The following is a 10,332-nucleotide window of genomic DNA, read 5'->3' on the forward strand; positions in this document are numbered from 1 at the left end:
ATTTCTGATTTAAATCTAACATTACAAGGCTTTCCTTTACTTTCTGCTGCCTTATACAGTACATACATATCTTTTAATATCATGAAAATCTTGGGTCCTACTAGCATTAACACATTTGCTTATTTGCTTCTTCCTATAGTGTATACAGATGCACAAATAAATCAGACTTATAATGGAAAGTTTGTGATTACTTTGCAGCTCTTTTTGTCATAAAAATATTCTAATGGTGTGTATAGGCACAGAACTGTGTTCAAAGTTTTGAAATAAACTTTAATTTTATCTCGGGTTTATTACAAATGTAATATTTAATTAGGTTCATTTATTCCTATTTCTATTTTTAATTGAGTTTTTGCATCACTTTACTGAATTTTTAAATATATAAAACATTTACATGTGTAAAAATTCAAAATTATCTAAAATGTTAACATCAGAGAAATAAGTATTCTATTCCTACTTTCTCTACCCAGTTTTCTCTAACTTTCCATAATTTTTATCTTATCTTTTCTCCCTTTATTTTGTAGGAACACACACATTTTTTTCTTCTCATTTGTTCTACAAAAAGCAGCACGGTATATTCTGTACTTTTTCCACTTAATATACACCCTGGAAACTATACAGTATTAGTTCATGGACTGTGCCTCATTCTCTTATACAATTGTTTGTACTTCGTTGTATTCCATGTTGTAAAATTCTTTACCTGGCCCATTCATTGTACCTTAATCCTACCTCAGTTTGAGAGCAATAGATTATAAATATTTTGTGACGGACTAACAAAATAGTAATGGTGTATCAGTAAGGTTGCAAGATACAAAACCAACATACAAAAATCATTACTGTGTTCATGTATCAATAATGAAATCATTGTGAAAAAGGAAAGTAATATTCCCAATAGCTACAAATACCAAAGAATAAAGTTAACTTAACATCAATAGTGAAATTGCTGACAAAAACTAAGAAAATGATCTCATTCATAATAGGCACAAAAACTACCTAGGGATAAATTTAAGGAAGTTAATGGTTTCTATGATGAAAATTACAAAAGACTGATGAAAGAAGTTGAAAACAATACATACACAAAAAGGAAAAACAGCCCATGGTCATGGGTTGTAAAAATTAATATTTTGAAAAAGTTCATACTACCGAGAATGATCTACAAATTCATTGCAATTTCTATCAAAATACCAATTACATTCTTCACAGAACTAGAAAAAAACAATCAAAATTTGTATGGAACCACAAAATACCTTGAATACCTATAGTAGTATTGATCCAAAAAAAGTCAGGGGCATTATGATACTTTTTAAATGATATTTTATAACATTCATAACATAATATAAAGCATCAGTAACAAAATAGCATGATACTAGCATGAAAACAGACAGACAAACCAATGACACAGTGTAAGAATCCAAAGATAAATCTACATATTTACATACAACTGATTGTCAATAAAGACAGCATGAACATATATTGGAGAATATAGACTTTTCAATACACTGTGGTGGGAAAACTGGGTATCCATATTACAGAAGAATGAAACTAGACTCCTATCTCTCATCCTATATGTAAAAATATCAACCGAAAATGGACCAAAGACTTAAACATAAGACCTGAAACTTCCTCATGAGAAATGTAATCATTATGTACTGCAAACATGTACCAAAACAAACAAACAAACAAACAAAGACCTAAAACCATAAAACTACCAGAAGAAAACATAGGAGAAAAGACTTTTTGGATAGACCTCAAAACTACAGCCAACAAAACCAAGAAAACTGATAAATGATATATCAAACTAAAAAGCTCCTGGCAGACACCCTACCAAGATCGCAAGTCACACAGAAAACACCGAATCTGCCCACGCCCCAGCAGCAATCCACTAGATCCCCCCCCCCCCGCTCCTCTGTACAGCCACCTGCTTCCACACTACAAAGACGCAGAGGACACCAGACCACCAGTGCACGGTACTGGGTCCTGCCGCTCCCGGCCCACAGGTAGGGGCTTCTAAGCTGCTGTCAAATGTAAGACCGAGGGCCTTACCAAATGCTCCGAGGAGCTGACTGCAGTGAAGAACACCCAGGAAGGAACACACCAGACAAGTTGGAAAGTAAAACAGACCTTTATTTGTCTGGCCAGATGGCACTCCCAAAGCAAAGTAGCTTAGAGAGGCAACTGGCTCAGAGTCCGAAGCTGTTTTCATAGGGGGTCGCAGGGGAAGTTGGCAAGCAGAAATACAAAAGCGGAGGAGAGAGATAAAACAGACCACAGGGGAAGTTGGCAAGCAGACAGAACACTACACCCACAACAGACCTTCTTGGCACAACAACAAACACATCTCTGGAACTTGATGTCTACCTGGTGATCCGTAACAGAAGTAGAAAGTTGAGACCCTATTACAAAGATGGAGTAACTGTTGTTCAGTCTCACATTCCCCACTGATTTTTCCCATAGCTGTGTAATCTTATACAGCACTATCTTGGTGTTCTTGCCTCCATCTTTGTTCTTTCTCATCTAGCTCACTTAAAGGATGATATTTGGCCTGTTGATTCAAAATCATTAGGCGAACAGATCCTATCCAGGCCATTACATAGGCCATAAGCTTATTAATAATGCATGGGCCAAAAGTCAAAGCTAGTAACAATATTAACAGGGGTCCAGCAAGGGCAGAAACAAAGGTAGTCATCCAGGGAGATCAGTTAAACATTGACTGGAACCATCCATCCTGTTTTATCAATCTATTATAATTTTCTTGTAGATGTTTATTTACAGTGGCCAGAGTTTCTCTTATTATTCCAGATTTGTTAGCATAATAGCAACATTGCTCTCCTAGGGCTGCACATAGCCCTCCTTCTTTCATAAATCCGAGGTCAAGTCCTCGGCAGTTTTGAAGGACCATCTCAGCCAGAGAATCAACTTGTTTTTCCAAATGAGACACTGACTCGGTAAGTAGGCCTAAGTCTATTGTTACCTGTTGGGCAAGGGTCTTGAAATTAAAGTCTTGTAGTCCTATTGCGGTCACACTCAGAGCTGCTGATCCCGCAATGCCTGCTGCAGTTAACACAGGAATCAATGCTGGGTGCCACTTCTCTTCGGTGTGTGCTCTCTTAGCTAGGTATTCCCAACCCTGTTCTTCTCCATATATAGTGACTTGGGGTAAAATGTGGACCATTACACATACCTCAAGTTCCTGATTGAGGATTGTCATGGATAAACAGGGAGTTATACCATTTGTACATGCCCACCATGCATTGTTTCCAGCTTTTAAATATTTTTCATTACTGATGGTGGGTGTCTGATAAGAACATATACTGTCCAGATAAAATGATGTAACACTTGGATTTTTTAACACATAACCCTTTTCCTTTTATATCCCCAATTGACAACCTCAGTTGTTTCCAATCACACTCATTCTGGTCAGCTTCTGAAAAAGTGCCATTTACTGCCAACCCTACATAATAAGGGGGAAAAAGACTCAAACACAACCAGCACCCTTGAGTAAGATTGGGGCTAGACTCATTTAACAGGGTATACATGGCATCCAGGGTTTTTAGGTATGGTTGGATCAGAGATTCAGGAGCAACTAATGACACATTATAGGTTCCTTTTGCCTTTTCTTTTTCTTGGGGGCCGGAGACCCTATAAATGTTGCCTACCGGGTTAGGTGATACTATTACTGGGCTATGCTGGATAAGGAGGTCAGTCATAGGGTCCTTTTCACCCACATAGAGTGCCACCATCCAGGATTTTCCTTTTTCCCAATCTTTATATGGATTTTGCCATTGTTTTAAGGTTAGCTTGATGGGATTACATTTTCCTTTGGAACATGAACCACTTGGTGTTTGTTGTTCCAAGGCCAAATACGCATCATCATTTTTCCATGGGGCAATAGATTCACAACCCCAATGATGACAGTGGTTTCCTGGTCCCCCATTGCACCTTTTATTTTTCCCTATGGGGCAGGCATAAATATCTATATCTTGGAGGGTTTTTTCCAACTTATCATCTATTCCACACCTCCCTCCGTGGCCCCCTTTACCCATCTTTCCAGATGAAACTTTACCCTTTGATCCAGCCCCTCCACCACTAATGATTGGAAGCCCCAGAGAACACAGGTCTATAATAAAATGGGGCTGTCTATCCATAGTAATGGTGGCAATGTGAGCTCCCGTTAAGGCATTTTTCAAGGACCAAGTCCAGTTCTGGGAAGTGTGGCTGGACAACACCAGCTGGCAGCCAGCTCCCCCTTCCATTGGGGCTGGTAAGAACAGAAGCCCCAAGAACCCCCATATTGTCCAAACTAGTCTTCGATCAATCTTATCTTGAGGGGGTCCTTTGTGTTCAGATCAATCCGCCATGTTGATGTCGCTTCCTCCAGAGGTGCTGCCTTTAAATGGCTGCGGTGGATCCAGGCAGAGTGTCCAGCTACCTTAACTGCTGAGGGAGTCACCAGGATGATGGGAAATGGTCCCTTCCAGCGGGGTTCAAGGGTCTTGGAGTCAAACCTGTGAATGAAAACCAAATCCCCCAGCTTATAGGGTAAGGGTTGCAAAGGTTTTTCACTGGGACCAGGCATAGTTTTTCTCAGCTTATCATGTAGCTCTGATTGAAGCTGATGGACTGCTTTTAGGGACTTAAGGAGTTGGAGGTGGGAAAGTCTTTCCTTTAACTCCAAATCAACCAGAGGGACGATCAGGGGAGATTGCCCATAAATGATCTGGAATGGTGACAGATTTAGGGGCGGCTTAGGGTTACATCGGGTACAAAGGAGGGCAAAGGGGAGAAGTTCTACCCAACCTTGTTCAGTCTCCAGGCATAATTTAGTTAGAACCTCTTTTAAGGTTCGATTTGCTCTTTCTACTTGTCCTGAACTCTGAGGCCTATAGGCACAATGCAAATTCCATTTTATCCCTAAAGCTTTACTGATGAATCAAGATAATTTAGCTGTAAAGGCTGGACCATTGTCAGACCCCAGAGCTAAGGGCAAGCCAAAATGAGGAATTATTTCTGTCAAGAGTCTTTTGACTGTTACCTCGGCTGTCTCTCTCTTAGTAGGAAAGGCTTCTATCCATCCTGAAAAAGTATCTACAAAGACTAATAAGTACTTGTACCCATACATACTGGGTTTCATTTCAGTAAAATCCAATTCCCAATGTTCTCCTGGAGTTAATCCTCTATATCGGACCCCTGGAGGTCTGATCATCTGGTTTGCGTTTACCTTTATACAGGTGGGGCATCGTCTCATTAGGTCTTTGGCCTTTTGTGCCATTCCCTTGCTGATGAAATGGGGTTGCAGAGAGGCCATCATTCTTTTCTCGCCAAGGTGGGTAGACCCATGCAGTTCTTGTAGCAGTGTGTCTGATACAGCAGCTGGGAGCACCACTTTTCCATCCTCGGTCATCCACCATCCATGTTTACCTTGAGTCCACTGCTTTTTGGTCATTTCCACCGTTTCTTCATCTGTGTACTCTGGTTTCTCTGGCAGCACTGGTGTGGGGAGCAGAACCATCTGTTTCCCCACTGATTTTGGGGCAGCTTGTTTTGCTGCCAGATCAGCTGCATTATTACCAATCACCTCAGGACTAGCCCCCTTTTGATGCCCACGGACATGGATGATAGCAACCTCTCATGGTAGCCAAATAGCTTGTAACAATGTCAATATCTCAGTTTTATTTTTAATTGTCTTTCCTTCAGAGGTCAGTAGCCCTTGGTTTTGATAAATCTCCCCATGCACATGGGCAGTGGAAAAGGCATAATGGTTGTCAGTGAAAATATTTATTCTTTTACCTTTACCTAGTTTTAGAGCCTTGATCAGAGCAATCAACTCAGCCTTTTGTGCTGACGTCCCTTGGGGCAGCCCTTGCTCCCATTCCACCTGTTGGTCCTGGTTGACCACCGCTGCCCCGGCATATCGCACTCCATCACGTATGAAGCTACACCCATCAGTATAGAATGTGACCTCCACCTGGGGGAGGGCCTGGTCCATTAAATCCGGACGCCCTCCTCATAAATTTTCAAGAGTCTCAAGGCAATCATGGATGGGCATCTGTTCATCAGACTCTGGGAGTAAGGTAGCCGGGTTGAGGCTAGTGGTGGTGGCAAACTTGATGCGTGGCTGCTCCAATAGGAGTCCTTGGTATTGTAACAGTCTGGAATTAGATAGTCACTTGCTAGGGTAGCTGTTTAATAAGGGCTCAATGGCATGGGGAGTGACTAAAGTCAAATCCTGTCCAAATGTCAGTTTGTCAGCCTCTCGGGTTAGAGCAGCTGCTGCTGCTACAATCCTCAGACAAATGGGCCACCCTTGAGCCACTGGGTCTAGCCTTTTCAAGAGGTATGCCACTGGCCACTTCCATGGTCCCAAAGGCTGAGTTATCACTCCCTTAGCTACCCCGTTCTTCTCTGCTATATACAGAGTGAAGGGCTTAGTTATGTCTGGCAATGCCAGGGTTGGTGCTGAAGCAAGCTTAGTTTTAAGCAGTTGGAATGCCTGCTGGCAAGCCTCAGTCCATTTGAGGGGTGTATCTCCCCCTGCAGTGGCTTGGTGCAGGGGTTTGGCAATTTCAGCAAAACCTGGGATCCAAATTCTGCAATACCCGATTGCCCCTAGGAATTCACGGACCTGTTTCTTTGAGCTTGGTTCTGGAATCTGGAGAATTGCTGATACCTGTGATTCTGCCAGCCTCCTCTTCCCTTCCTCAAGAATATAGCCCAAGCAGGTTACCTTGGTCTGGCAAAGCTGAGCTTTTTTCCAGGACACCCAATATCCCAGGTCTTGGAGAACTTCCAGGAGGCCCTCGGTGGCCCCAAGGCATTCTTCATTGGTTGAAGTTGCCACTAGGAGGTCATCTACATATTGAAGAATAGTTGCTTGGGGAAAAACTCTCCTTACCTCTCGTAAATCTTTGCTGAGAGCTTCCCCAAACAGAGTGGGAGAGTTCTTGAATCCCTGTGGCAGCCGGGTCCATGTCAGCTGTCCAGTAGTCCCAGTGTCTGGGTCAGTCCACTCGAAGGCAAAGAGGGGTTGGCTCACTGGTGCCAGAGGTATGCTGAAAAATGCATCTTTGAGGTCTAGTACTGAATATCACACATGGGCAGGAGGGATGAGACTCAGCAGAGTATAGGGGTTTGGTACTGTTGGGTGGATGGTCTCCACCCAGTTGTTCACCTCCCACAAACCCTGTACCGGTCTGAAGTCTGAGGTGCTAGGCTTCCTCACAGGAAGCAGGGGAGTATTCCAGGCTGACTGGCAAGGGACCAAGATGCTGGCCTCTTGGAGTCGGTGGATGTACTTAGAAATTTCCACCTTGGCCTCCAGCCAGAGGGGGTATTGTCACACACGGATGGGGGCAGCAGAGGCCAGCAACTGGACCACCACCGGGGCATGGTGGTTGGCCAGCCCAGGTGGATTGGTTTCAGCCCATACCCTGGGAAACTTTCTCTGAAGGTAGTCCCATTTTTGTTTGGGGGGCTCTGCACCCTCCTTTAGCAATCTAAATTCATCTTCTAGGGGAATGGTCACCATAATGGCGGAGGGTGGCTTAAACTCGAAGGTCCTTCTTTCAGGCTCAAAGGAAATAATAGCCCCCAACTTTCGTAGCAAGTCTCTTCCCAGCAACGGGTATGGGCACTCAGGGATAACTAAGAAGGAATGGGTGACGGTGCCTTTGCCTAGATTCATAGTTGATCTAGTGGCCCGAGGGTAGGAGGCTGACTTTCCTGTGGCTCCAGTAATGGAGGTTTTTAAGGAAATGAGGGGTCCAAGGGGGGTCTTCAGGACAGAGTGGGCCGCACCAGTGTCCACAAGGAACTGAACATCTGTTCCCCCTATCTCCAAAGTCACCATAGGCTCACTAGGGTTGAGCAGCCATGAGCCTTGGCCCCATCACTCTTCTTCATCTACTAAGAGGATTCCACCTTTTTCCTCTTGGGTTTCCTTTTTTTCTTTTTCTTTTTAGCTTTTCACAGTCCTTCTTAAAATGGCCCTTTTCCTTACAATAGGCACATTGATCTTTCTCTAATAGGGGTCGAATCCTTCCCTTGCTCCATCCCTTATTTTCGAGTCTTTCTTTCTGGACAAATCCTCCATTGGCCAAGACAGCTATGGTCGCTTTTCCCAGCCTCTTGGCCATCCTCTCTTCCAGGGGATCTCTATTGTTAAATGCCTTCATGGCTACACTCATCAACTTTTCTCTATTCTCTCCCTCAAATCCTTCTAGTCTTTGCAGCTTCTTTGTAATGTCTGGGGCCAACTGGGTAACAAATGCCAAATTTATTGCCTGCTGATTTGCAGGGGCGTCTGGATCAATTGGAGTATATGTACGGTATGCTTCCAACAGACCCTCCAAAAAGGCAGAAGGGGATTCCTCTGGTCCTTGAAAGACTTCACTTACCTTGCTCAAATTGGCAGGCTTCCAAGAGGCTCCCCTCAGGCTGGCCAGGAGATGCTGATGATAGTTCTGGGGAGCTTCTCTCCCGCCAGAGGTATTAGTTTGCCAGTGGGGTCGGGTGGATGGGAGCTGTGCTTCCAGACGGGCCCACTGTTGTTCATCTAGGGGGCCCTCTGCTCCACCTAGTACCGACCTTACAGCTTGGCCCCGGATCCTTTCCCTCTCCTCTGAGGTAAAAAGGGCCTGGAGGAGTTGTTGGCAATCATCCCAAGTAGGATCATGGGTATGGAAGATAGACTCTAGAAGAGATATTAGGGCTTGGGGCTTCTCTGAGAAGGGAGGATTTTGATGTTTCCAATTATATAAGACACTGGTAGTGAAGGGGATATAAACATAGTGACCTTTTTCTGTCTCCCGAAGGGGCAAGAGAGGGGCCGAACTAATTTCCCCAATGGGGACCTCGCAAGGCCCATACACAGCCCCAGCTCATGTGTGTGGGGGAGAAGTCACAGAGTCTGGGGACTAAGGCCCCTCTGGGAGAGGAGGATAGAGAGGAGTAGGAGCCGAAGGTTGAACAGATGGAGGAAGGGAAGGATTGCAGGGTCTAGAGCGGGAGCCATCTGAGGGGGTGGAGGATTCCACATAGGGTGGAGGCCCTCCTAAGGGATCCAGGGGGTCAGGTTACTGCAAGAGAACTGGCTTAGGAGCCCAGGGCTTAAGTTCCCAGGGCCCTTTCGGGGCAGCAACTAAAATCCGAGTGTCTGTTCAGAGGAAACAGCACTGCAGCCAAGCCAGAGGTTTCTCACAAGCCTGAACCCAGATGTCTATGTAGGGAAATTGGTCTGGGTGGCCAGGGTGACCAATGACCTTGCCCCAAACCGCCCGGCAAACACTGGGGTCAAAAGTCCCTTCGGCTGGCCATCCCATCCCAAAGGCTGGCCATTCCAGTTGGCACAGGGAGCGGAGTTTCCCGTGAGAAAATTTCACCCCATATTCATCTTCTTGTTCTGGAGAAAAAGCCAATTTAAAATTAGTGAGAAAGCAGTCAAGTGGAGTGGACCTGGTAGAACAGGTTCCTCTCATTACTCTGCTCCTGATGAAGATTGGAAAGAAAAAAATGTAAAATCAAACACACAACAGACACAACATTAACATACAAAAGACAAGACAAACGGGCGCCACGACAAACTGAAACTAAATCTTCCCTTGTTCCTCGTCAGGAACCTCGGGGTCAGAGGAGGCTTCCCGGCTCGTCAGCCACCTCACTCCTGACTTAACAAACGGTTACAACTGGCCAAAAGCTTACCTCCGGATGTTTTTCTGAGGTCTGTGCCTGAGAGTCTCCTGCTGGATCCCGCCACTGAGTCTCGGCCGAACTGGGGGTTCCTACCCAGGGATCTCGCTGGGGCCTCCAGAATGTAAGACCGAGGGCCTTACCAAATGCTCCGAGGAGCTGACTGCAGCGAAGAACACCCAGGAAGGAACACACCAGACAAGTTGGAAAGTAAAACAGACCTTTATTAGTCTGGCCAGATGGCACTCCCAAAGCAAAGTAGCTTAGAGAGGCAACTGGCTCAGAGTCCGAAGCTGTTTTCATAGGGGGTCACAGGGGAAGTTGGCAAGCAGAAATACAAAACCAGAGGAGAGAGATAAAACAGACCACAGGGGAAGTTGGCAAGCAGACAGAACACTACGCCCACAACAGACCTTCCTGGCACAACAACAAACATCTCTGGAACTTGATGTCAACCTGGTGATCCGTAACAGAAGCAGAAAGTTGGGGCCCTATTACAAAGATGGAGTAACTGTTGTTCAGTCTCACACCACTACTCCTGGTCCAGAGGAAGGGGCTTCCTGGCCACCATCCCTCCCACTGCTGCCAGCCCAGAGGTAGGGGATTCTGAGCCACCATCCTGCTGCTCCTGGTCCAGAGGAAGGGGCTTTC

General features: G+C 45.1%; 1 long non-coding RNA gene across 2 annotated transcripts; it reads right to left on the minus strand.

The window, feature by feature from the left end:
• Nucleotides 1-1,937: 1,937 nt before the first annotated feature.
• Nucleotides 1,938-9,997, minus strand: LOC110345361 (uncharacterized). 2 transcript variants are annotated; one of them, XR_015447654.1, is made up of 5 exons: nt 9,694-9,997; nt 8,391-8,686; nt 6,890-7,046; nt 5,216-5,484; nt 1,938-4,502 (listed from the first exon to the last, which is right to left on the minus strand). It is a non-coding gene; the product is annotated as an uncharacterized LOC110345361 (long non-coding RNA). The 2 variants fall into 2 exon arrangements; XR_015447653.1 differs by having other exon boundaries at nt 8,391-9,997.
• Nucleotides 9,998-10,332: the final 335 nt, after the last annotated feature.

This window comes from Heterocephalus glaber, unplaced genomic scaffold (assembly GCF_053883595.1).
Source record: "Heterocephalus glaber isolate CG9 unplaced genomic scaffold, H.glaber_assembly_v1.0 deba00001764, whole genome shotgun sequence".
NCBI classification, from domain to species: Eukaryota; Metazoa; Chordata; class Mammalia; order Rodentia; family Bathyergidae; genus Heterocephalus; species Heterocephalus glaber.